Source organism: Phodopus roborovskii, unplaced genomic scaffold (assembly GCF_943737965.1).
Source record: "Phodopus roborovskii unplaced genomic scaffold, PHOROB, whole genome shotgun sequence".
NCBI lineage: Eukaryota > Metazoa > Chordata > Mammalia > Rodentia > Cricetidae > Phodopus > Phodopus roborovskii.
The window spans coordinates 2726852-2740834 of record NW_026126586.1 but is presented as its reverse complement, the minus strand read 5'-3'; positions in this window follow the sequence as shown (position 1 = coordinate 2740834).

Sequence of the window (13983 nt, the reverse complement as noted above, 5' to 3'; positions counted from 1 at the left end):
GAGCTCAAATCACTCCTTAAGACATTAGCTTAATGGCTACAGGATGCCTGGGCCTTGGTGGTGAATGGCTCCTGTCTAAATAACAATGGACTTGGCCCAGATGGGTTTACACTCACCCTGAAGGCAAAGAGTATATGCAGTATGGAATATCTTTAGGATTAAGGGAAGTAATGGAAATGGCCCCACTTTTGGTTTATTACTTAAGTTAGTGTATGAAATAAACTGGGTGTATACAAGATGGACTGAATCTGCCTTCCTGACATTATATTATGTCTCTGTATTTCTTTCATTGTTGATAGCTAGTCTTTCCCTTGTCCACACACCCTGACTCAGGAACTGACCCAGTGTTGATCAGCTGGTTCTGATTGCGGGCCCCACAAACTCCAGTCCATGGTAGAGCTTTGTGTCCATGGGCTGAATTTATGAGGCAAAAGAAATGTAAGTTTACATCAGCTGTAAATAGCCTAGACACAAGTAAGATCATTCCTAGCTGGAAGGTTTTGTAAGACCCTCAGAATGAGGAGTCTCCCAGTTTCGGTCGGTATCCCCAAGAACTCAAATGTCCAGTCCAGTTGCTGCAACACGCAAGAGGCTTTAATGAACAGGAAATGTTTGTGGAAACAGGCTCCCTTAGCACGCAGGCTAGAGAAAAGCCCCATCCCCCAGGCACAGGTGTTTTTAAAGGCAAACCCACAAGCTTAGGGAGGGGGTGGGACCCTCTGTCCATTGAGTACCTGACCCTTTGATGCTGGATGGTCTCGCTATTAGGGCCAACAGACCTTAGGGCCTCAGGGTGTGCTAATTAATCTTGTTTGGGCAAACCGGAGGTACAGTTATCTCTTTGTTTCTTAAGGACCCTATTCACCACTTGCTGACTCACAAGAAAGGAGGGGCAGTGTGAATTCTTGGTATCTTGTTATCGCAGGGCCTTGTGAGGGGAAGTTAGCAAATTCCAAGGAACAGATATTGGTCTGGGTTAGCTTTCCAGGTTAGTCTGGCCTTCATTTCAAGTGGGGTGTTTCTTTAACTTTACTTTTTTGTCTTTCAGTTTGAGTGTAAGTGAGAAAGTCAGTCAGCTTGATTTCAGGGCTGTTCACCAGGCCCTCGTAATTTATTTCCCATTTTTCCTTATAATGAGGGTTTATGTATGCATAATGTTGCCATATGATTTATCTTGCTATACTGTAAACTCTCCCCAGTTCTCACTTAATTTGATCATGATTTTTCTGATGGGCATGTACTGCTGAACATATCTATTTAGGATTTCAACACATGTGTACCCATGTGTACTGGGGCATGGAACATGTCTGTCCCCCCAGTGGTTACCATGCCTTTGTTTTGGGAATCTCTGAACTCTTCTGTCACTATACCAAACCCACTATACCCTGCAGTCTTTCTGTACACAGAGTCCAACCTAGTGCTCCTGGTAGCTGTGTTTCCCTACTTCTGTCCCAGCCTATCTCCTGTACTCGATCTCCTCTGACCTCTGGTAGCTTCCCTCTACTCTCTGTCTCCCATGATCAGTGGCTTTATCTCCCACGTGTGTGACTCTCTAGTCTCCCAACCTCTCTTTTTTCACTTGGTATGATGTCCCCCAGTGCCGTCCACATTGCTGAAAATGAGATTTCATATTTTTTATGATTGAGTAATATTTACATTGCATTTTTAATCAGGACCAACAGCCAACTCCCAAATAAAGACTTAATATTAAGTACAAATACTCATCTAATAGCTTCGGTTATTACTACTGGGCTATTACAAACTAAATTAAACACACTCTACCATATGGCAGTACCTTTTTCCAACATAGAATATCCATCTTGTTTCTCTCCGCATCTCCTGACAACTCCACCTTCTTCTACCCCGACCGAGCTCTTTGTCTGCAAGTCCCACCCAACCTTTTCCTGCCTAGCTATTGGCCAGTCAGCTTCTTATTAACCAATGAGAGTAATTTATAGCCACAGTGTACCAAAAATTCTTTCACAGCAGTATTTGTCCACTACATTTTCTTTATTCATTCGTCCTTCAAAGGACACCTTAGTTGATTTTATTTTTGTTATTGTGGTGTGTTGATTTTATTTCCTTGGATATATATTCAATAGTGGGAGGGAGCAATAGTTTTACCTAAATTTTGAGGACCCACCATACTGTTTACTGTGATAATTGCACCAATTTATGCCCATCACCAGTGTGTGAGGGTTCTCCCTCTGCTCCTTTACCAGCATGTGTTATCTTTGGCCTTATTGCTAACAATTGTTCTACCTGGGTTGACTTCATATCATATTGCAGTTCTGAGTTGCATTTCTTTGACTAATGACATTTAAAGTTAGATTCATTTTGGTCATTTACCTTTTGTTTGAACAATTAACCCCCTTCTTGGATGCATATTTTGCAGATACTGTTCTCTGCTGATAGACTTCTACTGTTTACCCTTTGCTCTGGGGTCAAACCCAAAACTAAAATCTGGCACTGATGCTCTAGCAACATTCCACTATGGTTTTTTAGTGGCTTTATTTTCAGGAATTTGAAACATTTTAATTGGGTTTGTTCCTTCCTCTCCTCTCCTTTCTGTCTTCTTTCCTTCCTCCCTTCTTCCCTCCCTTCCTCCCTTCCTCCCTTCCTTCCTTCCTTCCTTCCTTCCTTCCTTCCTTCCTTCCTTCCTCCCTCCCTCCCTCCCTTCCTTCCTCCTGTGAATGTTAGGGATTGTTCCCAGTGTATGCGTTGGGTGCCTTTGTCAATGCCCAATCTGTGTGAGCTTGGTTGACTCTGGGTCTCTTCTGTCCACGGGCCTGTGTTGAGTTTTATAAAGTGACAGGCTGCTATGGCTGTTGTATGTTTGAGGTCAGGTTTGATGCCAGCTCTCCTCTTTCTGCTTGGTTGCCTTGGCTGGTTCAGTTCTTACATTAATTAGTAAAGCAAATCTAAGCATACTTAGATACTTAGTACTCATCCTGGCACTCTCTGACATCTTCATTGACTCAAACCAATGATTTGACTTTACAACAACAGGAAGACCAGGAGAGGCTGGGCAGGGAGGAACAGGCAGGAACAGTGACATTGGTGCCAGCATCAAAGAATAAAAAGCCTCTTCTTCCCTTGTCAAGGACAACATCTGTAATGTTCAGTATCTGTCAGGTGCATTTCTGTGGGCAAAGCCCTGTGTCCGCAAGGCCAGTGTCCCCAAGCACTCTGCTGGGGTTCTGCCATGTGAGCAGTTGGACAAAGCATGGCCTTTTTATGCTTCCTGTGGTGGGGGCTCTGCTACTACTGGGTGTTGTGTGACGTTTGATTACATTCGGATGTTCCCGAGACTGCCAATAAAATCTGTTTGAATCAGAGAGTGTAGCTAGCTACTAGCTAAGGACAGAAAGAGCATCACAGGAAATATCAGGGAGGTGCGTAGGTAGGATCTAGGCGTTTTTGGATGGAGGAACGAGACAGAGGAGGTCACTGGTCATTTCTCTGCTGCTTCTCTGATCATTCAGGTTCTGATTCTCCAGGTTTTATTGATAAGGAATGATTAGATAAACATGCCAACTGGGCCTTCGTGGTGAGTGTTCACACCTGCTCCTCACACCTGCTCCTCACACCTGCTCCTCACACCTGCTCCTCACACCTGCTCCTCACACCTGCTCCTCACACCTGCTCCTCACACCTGCTCCTCACACCTGCTCCTCACACCTGCTCCTCACACCTGCTCCTCACACCTGCTCCTCACACCTGCTCCTCACACCTGCTCCTCACACCTGCTCCTCACACCTGCTCCTCACACCTGCTCCTCACACCTGCTCCTTCCACATGTCCCGAGGGGCAGCCTGTGTCCTCCAAGTACGCAAAAGAGTTAGGGTTCAGAGTATGCAAACTTCTCAGGCTTGTCACAGGCTCTTCCTGAACTCAGGGCTCATGCCCACAGCCTTCCCTCCTTCCTCTCATACCTGCCCCTTGAATGGGCTCCTTGCTATCAGGTCTTAGAAGGAGATAGTTGCATAAACTGTGGTTCATGGAACAAAATTAGCTGTCACTGGAATCCTCTTGTGTGGTCTCTGCTGCCGCCATGGCCAGCAGAGTAACAGTCCATGAGAGGCAAAAAGGCAAGGCAGTTCAATAGTTTGTCTTGGTTCAAAATTTGAGTCTGACTGTTGGGAACTAGCAGCCAGCTGACCCCCCGCCCCGACGATGGGCGGGACGCTCATGGCCGTGTCATTGCTAGGGCTTACCTGGCTGCCAGAGGACTCAGTTAAGCATGTGCAAGCCCCCTTTTAAAGCAAGCTTGCCAAGTGTGTCGCTCTCTCTCTCTGGTCCCTCTCTGGTTCCTCTCTCTGGTCTCTCTCTGTTTTCTCTCTCTCTCCTGCTTTTGGTTGGCCACCAGCTACCCCCTTTCTCTCCCCTCTCTCAATAAACTCCACATGGGCGCTGAGTCTCGTGTTTATGTTTCTTAGGCATTAGCTGCGCAGCAAAAGAACAACACTGACCCTGAATAGTTTAGGCATATTTAGCACAATTTGTTGATAATGAGTTGATAATGAACTTAGTCCCATTTGTACAATAAAGCTTAAGGTGTGGCTACAGTAAAACTCTTTGTAAAGTATACGTAACACTTTCCATACAGAAGGAGTCTGTAGAGCGACAGGTTCCCAATGAGGGTCTAGGGAGGATCCTGAGTGGTCTTGGGCACACAGAGAGTACAGAGGTCCCCGGGTTGTTGACCACCTCTGCTCCCAGCCTTCTGTATTGGTTTTGCATCCCTTCCTTGGAAGAACAAGCTGTGTGCTTAACATCCCTGCTTTCCCTGGTGCTTATCTGTGAGCTCGAGGGCCTCCACGCTCCGCTCCCCAGATCCTCTAAGCAGGGAAGTCTGGGTCAGCCTACTGGAGGCTGATTTCCCCTTTCTTTGTAGGGAAGGGTACCCCAATATCACATTGGGCTAACCAGCTGGTTTCCAGGTGCAGGAGACAAGTGTGGTCAAGGGAGGCAAGCAATGAGGAGGCACAGACAGGTTTTTTCTGTGGGGGGAGGGGTGCACAGCAAGACTAAACAGATTCCTCCAGCATCCCAGTGAATCACAGTTGTCACCTGGCTGGGTACATGCAAGGCATCTGCACTTGGCTGTGTGTCTAAGTCTCCAGCAAGACAGCTTGGTGTGGTATGAGATTTTCACAGAGGCATCCCTTCTGGACCCCCAGGACACATTGTCCCAGGCACCAGACTGGGTCTCCTTCCTCTCATGAGGTTGGGAGACACCCTAAATTATTCTGGGATGAAATGGATTCTTTGCCTGCATTGTTTTTTTGCCCCTTGAGTGACAGTGAGGGCCTTGAGCAGATATTTTAACTGAAAACGCCCCACATGGTCACTAAACGTGGCTGCATTCCATGGCACTCAGTAACATTATGGTCACTTTCAGCTTTTGAAGAGTTATTTTATGAGTATGGGTTTTAATCTACATACGTCTGCACACCATGTATGTGCAGTGCCTGTGGGGGCCAGAGAAAGGGTGTTGGATCTTCTGGTACTGGAGTCACAGGTGCCTCTGGAAAAACAGGAAGTGTTCTGAGCCTTTCCCACAGTCACTTTCTTAGGGAATTATTTGGATTTTTTTGGTGTAGGCATTGATCAGGCAGACCAGGGCATGAGTTTCAAGGACACTATCAGCACTCAAGGTCAAATACACTGGGATAGGGTGGAGGTTGCAGAATCAGATACTGCGGTTAAATAAGGATCAGGATAAACAAATAGGCCGAATAGATGTTTATTCAGGGGAAAATAACTTACAACCTAGACAGATGAACACCAGCAAGTTCCCCCGGATGCTCTCCTCTCCAAGTCCCACCAGTCAGAGAGCTCCTCCTCCGACCTCCTTCCACAGGTCACTTCCGCCCCTGGCTCCACCCCCTAATGGGCGTGCTCAGTGCCACAGGAGACAAAGTGAATATCCCACTATAATCAGAAGGGATTGTCTCCAAGACGGACACATTTCTCTCCTGATGCTCTTTGGAGTCCGGTGTGATGCAGCCAGCTGTCAGGCAGTGCTCTCTGCCTGAAGCCACAGCTGTGTCCCTAGGAGGACCCACCCTGAAAGGAGGCTCATTCTCAGTTCCCTGGGTAGTGTTGTAGAAGGTGAGGTTTTTTCCCTTTTGTATGAAGCTGCCTCTGACACTGTGAACTCTTGAGTACCAGAGCCTCAAAGTAGACTGTGTCCCCAAAACTCCATGTGCAGAACAGCAGGAACCTCCCACTGACTCAAGGTGAAGGGAATAGAAAATTCTCTTCTGTCTTGAGCACTTGCAAAAATGTACATGTTCTTACCAACATCCTTTTTTACTTTTTGAAAATTTATTTATTTTTCAAGAACAGGGGATAGCCCTGGTTGGACTTGCTATGTAGATCAGGCTGGCCTGCACCACTACATGGGGTTTTAATTAAAATTTTCGATCCAATTTATTTTTCTCATATTCTTTCCTAATTCCCATCCCAATGTCAAAGTTCCTTCTCTCAAAATAAATACATAAATAAATAAATTTAAAAAGAAAGAAACCCACAAAACCAAACCAACCAACTAAAAACCCCAAACTCAAAACCAAAGCATGGAGACCATTTTGTGTTGGCTTATGTCTTAGGTAAGAGTTTCTGCTGCTGTGAAGAGACACCGTGACCATGGCAACTCTTATAAAGGAAAGCATTTAACTGGGGCCGGTTTACTGTTTCAGTCTTCGGGGTGAAAAGTATGGTAGCCGTGGTGCTGGAGAGGGGGCTGAGGACTCTTCTAGAGTTTGATCTGCAGGCAGTAGAAGTGTCATACTGGATATAACTTCAATACATGAGACCTCGAAGCCTACCCTAACAGAGACACACTTCCTCCCACATGGCCACACCTACTCCAACAAAGCCACACCTCCTAATGGTGGGCTAAACACTCCCTGTGGGCTAAACGTTCAAATGCACAAACCCATAGAGGCCATTCCCATTCAAAACATGTGGATACAGCAGAGTCAGTTCACTGAAAAGAGCTTCTTGGTTACTGATGGTGGGACTTTGTGCCCACATCCTCGTCTCTGTGGCTTACAATTATGCCGGCCTGCTGTGTGCTGTCGCAGTTTCTGTGAGTTCCTATGTTCTGCTCTGTCAGGAAACTCGGTTTCCTTGGTATCATCTGCCACCTGCCGCTCTTACAACCTTTCTGCCTCCTCTCCTGTACAGATCACTGAGCCTTAGCAGGGAAGCGTGACGAAGACATCTCACACAGGATAGCATGTAAGTCTTTGGCTGTCACGCATCGCAGCTGCCAGACCTAGAAGGTCTGTCTGAGAGGCTTTTCTGTGCAGGAGGAACTTAGGGAAAGTGACCTACCTTGGCAAGGCAGAGTCAGTAGGTCAGTCAGACCACCAGGGTCCTCCATCGTTTGGGCAGATTCCTGGCAGCAGACAAAGCATGGGCAGCTCTTTGTCCAGTGGGCAGCATCACCACAGTCCAGGGGGAGTCTCCTTTGGAGGGAGCCTCAGCTGCTGCTACCAGAAGCTGGGATTTTGTCTGTCAGGGAAGCTTTTTCATTAAATGCTTCAAATTCAGCTGGCCACTCTGAGGGGCTTGAGGGTTGGTCATCATCTAATCTATTATGTGTACCCGACTTTGAACAAACTTTGTTCTTAATTACATGCCTCAGGCTTAATCTTGATAGCATATATAGAAGGCTGAAGCTTGTCTCCGCAAATGGGACATTTGTACTAGCATGACTACAAGCATAGTTCTGAGCACATTCCAGAATTTGATCATTGTAACTGCCCATTAACCTGCATGTCTTTTTATTTATTTATTTATTTTATATAACCAAGTCCATTTAAATGAAAACAAACATTTATAGACAATATTTGGGAATTTGGGCGTTGTTCTTTCCAAACTACTTCCTGCTGGTAAGGGGCACTGACATGGGGGATTCAAAGAAGATTCAGAAATCCTGGCTGTAGTCTGTAAGGCTGCTTTGTCCAGCTGTTTTGAATGTAGGATCACTTGGTACTCTGTTTCAGGTGGTCTGGCTTGATCAAACCACATTAGTCTGGAAGGAATCCACATCTTTTCACAAAATAGAAATCCTTTTCCCCAGTAACTTGTCCTTGAACTTAAATTTTGTAGTCAAAGCAATTTTTTTTAAATTTATTATTTTACATGTCGATCCCAGTTCCCTCTCCCTCCCTCCTTCCCTTCTTCCCTCTCTCCTTCCCTCCCTTTTACCCTCTCTGCCCTCTCACATGCACTCTATATGTAGGGGAATGCCATCCAGTTGGGGTCATGTAGATCTGACAGGTCATGTGAACTAGGGACTAGGGCTTCTCTCCTGTCTCTAGATTAAGGCAGTTATCCCTCCATGGGGGATGTGTTCACAAAGTCCTTTTGTGCACCAGGGATACATCCTGGCTCCACTGTCTGAGGTCTCTTAGACTGCTCAGTCCTTCTGGCTGAGACCCATATTCAGGGGGGCCTGAGTCAGTCCCATGCTGGCTTCCCAGCTAAAAGTCTGGTGGCCTGTTAGCTCCTCCTTGTTCAGGTAAGCTGTCTCTATGTGTTTCTGCCGCCTGGTCTTATCCTCTCCATCTGCATCTGAGTTCTACTTCGACTCAGTGTTTATGTATGGGTGTTTGATCCTGTTTCCAACAGGCATTAGTTGAGGGCTCCATGGAGAAGTTAGTTGTTGATCTCACTCTCCGGGAAGGGCATTTATGGTAGCCTTTCCATGGAAGCTCAAATTGTTAGTTGGTGGCAGTCTTGTAGTTCTCTAGAACTTTGTGTTCAATTTTATCTTCAAACCAATACTGGCTCCCTCTTTTATGTTCTCTCTCTCTCTCTCTCTCTCCTATCTTCTATTCCTAACCAGGCTCAATCTTCCTGGTTGCACATGTTTTCCTTTCCTCCCCCTCGTTTTCTCCAACTTCTCTCTCCATTTGCTGCCCCCCCCCACTTCTCCTGAGCTCTGGGGGACTTGTCCTTACCAGTTCTGTGAGGAACTTTATATGAATCTCTTAGAATACACCTTGTATCCTAGTTACTCTGGTGGTGTGAATTATAAGCTGGTGATCCTTTGATCTAGGTCTAAAATCCATATATGAGTGAATACATACTTTGTTCCTCTTTTGTGACTGGGTTACCTCATTCAGGATGGTTTCTTCAAGTGCCATCCACTTGCCTGCGAATTTCAAGATACCATTATTTTTTTCTGCAGAGTAGTATTCCATTGTGTAGATGTGCCACATCTTCATTAACCATTCTTCAATTGAGGGGCATCTAGGTTGCTTCCAGGTTCTTGCTATTACAAATAGTGCTGCTATGAACATAGTTGAACAGATGTCTTTGTTGCATAGATGTGAATCCTTTGGGTATATGCCTAAGAGGGGGATTGCCGGGTCCTGTGGTAAACTAATTTCCATTTTCCTGAGGAACCACCATACTGATCTCCAAAATGGCTGCACAAGTTTGCACTCCCACCAGCAGTGGAGGAGTGTTCCCCTTTCTCCACATCCTCTCCAACATGAGTCATCTTTGGTGTTTCTAATTTTAGCCATTCTGGCAGGGGTAAGATGGTATCTCAAAGTTGTTTTGATTTGCATTTCCCTGATAGCTAAGGATGTGGAGCATTTTCTTAAGTGTCTTTCAGCCTTTTTGATTTCCTCCATCGAGAATTCTTTCTTCAGTTCTGTACCCCATTTTTTAATAGGGTTATTTGGTGTTTTGTTGACTAGTTTCTTGAGTTCTTTGTATATTTTGGAGATCAGCCCTTTGTCAGATATAGGATTGGTGAAAATCTTTTTCCAGTCTGTGGGTTGCCATTTGGTCTTGTCCACTGTGTCCTTTGCCTTACAGAAGCTTCTAAGTTTGAAGAGGTCCCATTTATTAATTGTTTCTTTCAGTGTCTGTGCCCCTGAAGTTATGTTCAGGAAGCGGTCTCCTATACCAATTTGTTCAAGGGTACCTCCTACTTTCTCTTCTAAGAGGTTCAATGTGGCTGGATTGATGTTGAGGTATTTGATCCATTTGGACTTGAATTTTGTGCATGGCGACAGACATGGGTCTATCTGCAGTCTTAAGGCTTTCGATGACTGCTTCCATTTCATTGCGGGTTATAGGTCTATTTAAGTTGTTTCTCTGTTCTTGATTTAATTTTGGTAAGTGATAGTTATCCAGAAATTTGTCCATTTCCTTTGAATTTTCAATTTTGTGGAATACAGATTTTTTAAAGTATGACCTGAAAAATTGTCTGGATTTCCTCTGTGTCTGTTGTTATGTTCCCCTTTTTGTTTCTGATTTTGTTAATTTGCATGTTCTTGCTCTGCTTTTTCATTAATTTGGATAAAGGTTTGTCTATCTTGTTGATTTTCTCAAAAAACCAACTCTTCGTTGCATTGATTTTTTTTTTTGTTTTTTTTTTTTTTTGTTTTTTGTTTTTTGGTATTGTTTTCCTGGTTTCTATTTTGTTGATTTCAGCCCTCAAGTTGATTATTTCCTGGTGTCTACCCCTACAGGGTGAATTCGCTTCTCTCTGTTCTAAGGCTTTCAGTTGGGCTGTTAATTCTCTTGTGTGACTATCCTCTGTTTTCTTCATATGGGCACTTAATGCAATGAACTTCACTCGTAGCACTGCTTTCAAGTTGTCCCATAAGTTCGGGTATGTTGTGTCCTCATTCTTGTTGATTAGAAAGTCCTTAATTTCTTTATTTCTTTTTTGGCCCAGGAGTGGTGCAATTGCACATTGTTCAGTTTCCATGAGTTTGCAGGTTTTCTGCTATTTGTGTTGTTGTTGACTTCTAATTTTAAAGCATGGTGGTCCGATAAGATACAGGGGACTATTCCTATTCTCTTGTATCTGTTGAGGTTTATTATGCCACCTAGTTTGTGGTCGATTTTAGAGAAGGTTCCATGTGGAGCAGAGAAGAAGGTATATTCTTTTGTCTTTGGATGGAATGTTCTATAGATGTCTTAACCCCAGTTGAGACATAACTTCTGTTAGTTCTTTTGTTTCTTTGTTGAGTTTCTGATTTGTGGTCCTGTCTAGTGTTGAGAGTGGTGTATTGAAGTCTCCCACTCTAACTGTGTGAGGTTTTATATGAGCTTTGAGTTTTTGTAGTGTTTCTTTTACGAATGTGGGTGACTTTGTATTGGGGGCATAGATGTTCAGAACTGAGACTTTTTGTTGATGGATTTCTCCTGTGATGAATATGAAATGACCGTCTTCATGTCTTTTGATTAATTTTGGTTTGAAGTCTAACTTGTTAGATATTAGGATAGCCACGCCTGCTTGCTTCTTGGTTCCATTTGATTGGAAAATCTTTTCCCAACCCTTTACCCTGAGGTAATGTCTATCTTTGAAGCTTAGATGTGTTTCTTGTATGCAGCAGAATGATGTATTCTGTCTTCATATCCATTCTGTTAGCCTGTGTCTTTTTATAGGTGAGTTAAGACCATTAATGTTGAGGGTGACTAAGGACCATTGATTGATGATGCTTGTTTGATTTAGGTTTGTTGTTGGCAGTGGTGTTGTGAATATATTAGTTCTGCTTTACCCTTGTTTTGTCATTTAATATCTTGTTTTCTCCATCTATAGTGATTGAGAGTTTTTCTGGATATAGTAGCCTAGGCTGGCATCCGTGCTCTCTTAATACTTTAGAACATCTATCCAGGACCTTCTGGCCTTGAGGGTTTCCATGGAGAAGTCAGGTGTAATTTTGATAGGTCTGCCTTTATATGTTACCTGTCCTTTTTTCCTTCTCTGCTCTTAATATTCTTTCTATATTATGTATGCTAGGTGTTTTGATTATTATTTGTCGAGGGGTCTTTTTTCTTTGGTCCAGCCTATTTGGGGTTCAGTATGCTTCCTGTACTTTTATGGGCTTGTTCTTCTTCAGATTTGGAAAGTTTTCCTTGATGATTTTGTTGAATATGTTTTCGGCACCTCTGAGCTGGGCTTCCTCAACTTCCTTTTGCCTATTATTCTTAGGTTTGGCCTTTTCATGGTGCCCCACATTTCCTGGATGTTTTGTGTTAAGGATTTGTTGGATTTATGATTTTCTTTGGTCGATGAATCTTCTTGTAGTTTATCTTCTGCGCCTGAGATTCTCTCTTCCATCTCTTGTATTCTGTTGGTTATGCTTGTGTCTGTAGTTCCTGATGTTTTTGCCCAGTTTTTCTATTTCCAGCATTCCTTCAGTTTGTGTTGCCTTTGTTTTCTCTATTTCAGTTTTCAAGTCTTGAATCATTTCCTTCATCTGCTTAATTGTTTTTTCTCGGCTTTCTGTACTTTCCTTAAGGAATTTGTTCATTTCTTCCACTTTTTTGTTTGTTTTTTCCTCCATTTCTTTAAGGGATTTTCTCACATCTTCTTAGAGGGCCTCTATCATTTTTATGATGGTAATTTTTAAGTCGTTCCCTTCTGCTTCCTCTGCTTTGTTGTTGTGTTCTGTTCTAGTTGGTGTAGATTCCCTAGATTCTGGTGGTGTCATGTTTGTTTATCTGATGTTAGGTGTTCTCTTGTATTGCCTTCTTCCTATAGCTTCTTCCAGTAGATGTTGGTGGGGTCTCCCCCTCTCTCTATGGTACTTCCCCGGTGGGCTTATGTGGGTCTGAGATTCAATATCTGTAGCTCTGTGGGGTCCAAGCTCTCTAGGAGGTTTCTCCGCAGACAGGGATCCAGGGATGAGGTCAAGGATGAGGATCCAGAAGAAGATGCCAGCAGGAACTCACAGTGGTCCCGCATAGATAGTCCTCCAGCAGAGGACTGGAGGTGGGGTCAGAGACCAAGCAGGTGGAAATTACGCGTGGTCCCGCGTGAATAGGCAGGTCTCTTTTTGTTCAGAGTTGCTTCTAGAAGTCTCCAAAGTAGGGTGGACTGTTGGCTCCACCCTCTGTCCCAGTGCTCAACCAGAGCGGCAGGACCATGGGTAGGGTAGGGCACAGGGTGGGGGGGTAGGCTCGTGGTGGGATGGGTGGGGGTGTATCAGAGCTCCAAGGGTGCTCTCGATGGGGACAGGAGACAGGAGGAGCAGGATCAGGGGCCAACCCAGGGAGTTCGGGGTGGGGGAAGAGGTTGTAGGGGACAGGCAGCCCCGATTGGGCCCAGACTCACCTCTGGCCAATAACTGGCAGAAGAAGACAAAGGCTGAGCTGAAACTTGGGAAGGTTTTGCAGGATAGTCGGATCTCACTGGAAACTGGAACTCTCCAACTGAGGCCTCTTTCTTTAGCAGAGGCCCAGATTTGGGGGTCAAGGATCTTGCAGGCAGGAGCTCAGAGTGGACCCGCAGAGATAGGCGGATCTCTGGGAGGCTAACCTGCATGTCTTAATTTCTTTAATTTTCCAAGTTAGTAGCTTTTCTTTAACTTTCTTTTTATTCTATGTGTCTTTTGTATCGTGTATCTTGATTCCATTTATTTCTGGGTCTCTTCAAATCTTCCCCATCTCCCCTAACCCCCCAAGTAAAACAATGGTCATGCGTTGGTGGGTGGTGGGGAGGAGGGCATCTCTCCTGCCCATGCAGCCAGGTGAGTGATAGGGACAGCTCTCCCTTGCTCACCTCGGGGGCTGGGTCACCCTTACCTCTGACCACCTGGCAGCTCTCCGTAGCTGAGGGGCAGGGCCCACTTTCCTAAGTGCAGCAGCTGGTAAGGCTTTGGGCTGTAAGTGGTGAGAGGTAAGTCAGGCAAGTTAGTAGCCTATTATAAAATTAGGACTTTAAGTTGTAGCCCTGTTAAGTCTGAGCCTTAAAAACTGAAGGTTTAACTGAAGATCCTTTAGCATCAAGATTAACTTGAAACCACGAATACAGTTCACAGAGAGACCAGACCCTTTCGTGATCCTTTCAGAGAGTAACTTTACAGAATATCACAATTTCTTATACGATCAGTATCTAAATAGCTAAAGTGTAACAAAATTAGAAAGACAAAGAGGCTAGACACATAGCCTCAAACCAGTTTCTGTCAGCCTGAATGATCCTTAGGGATTCAT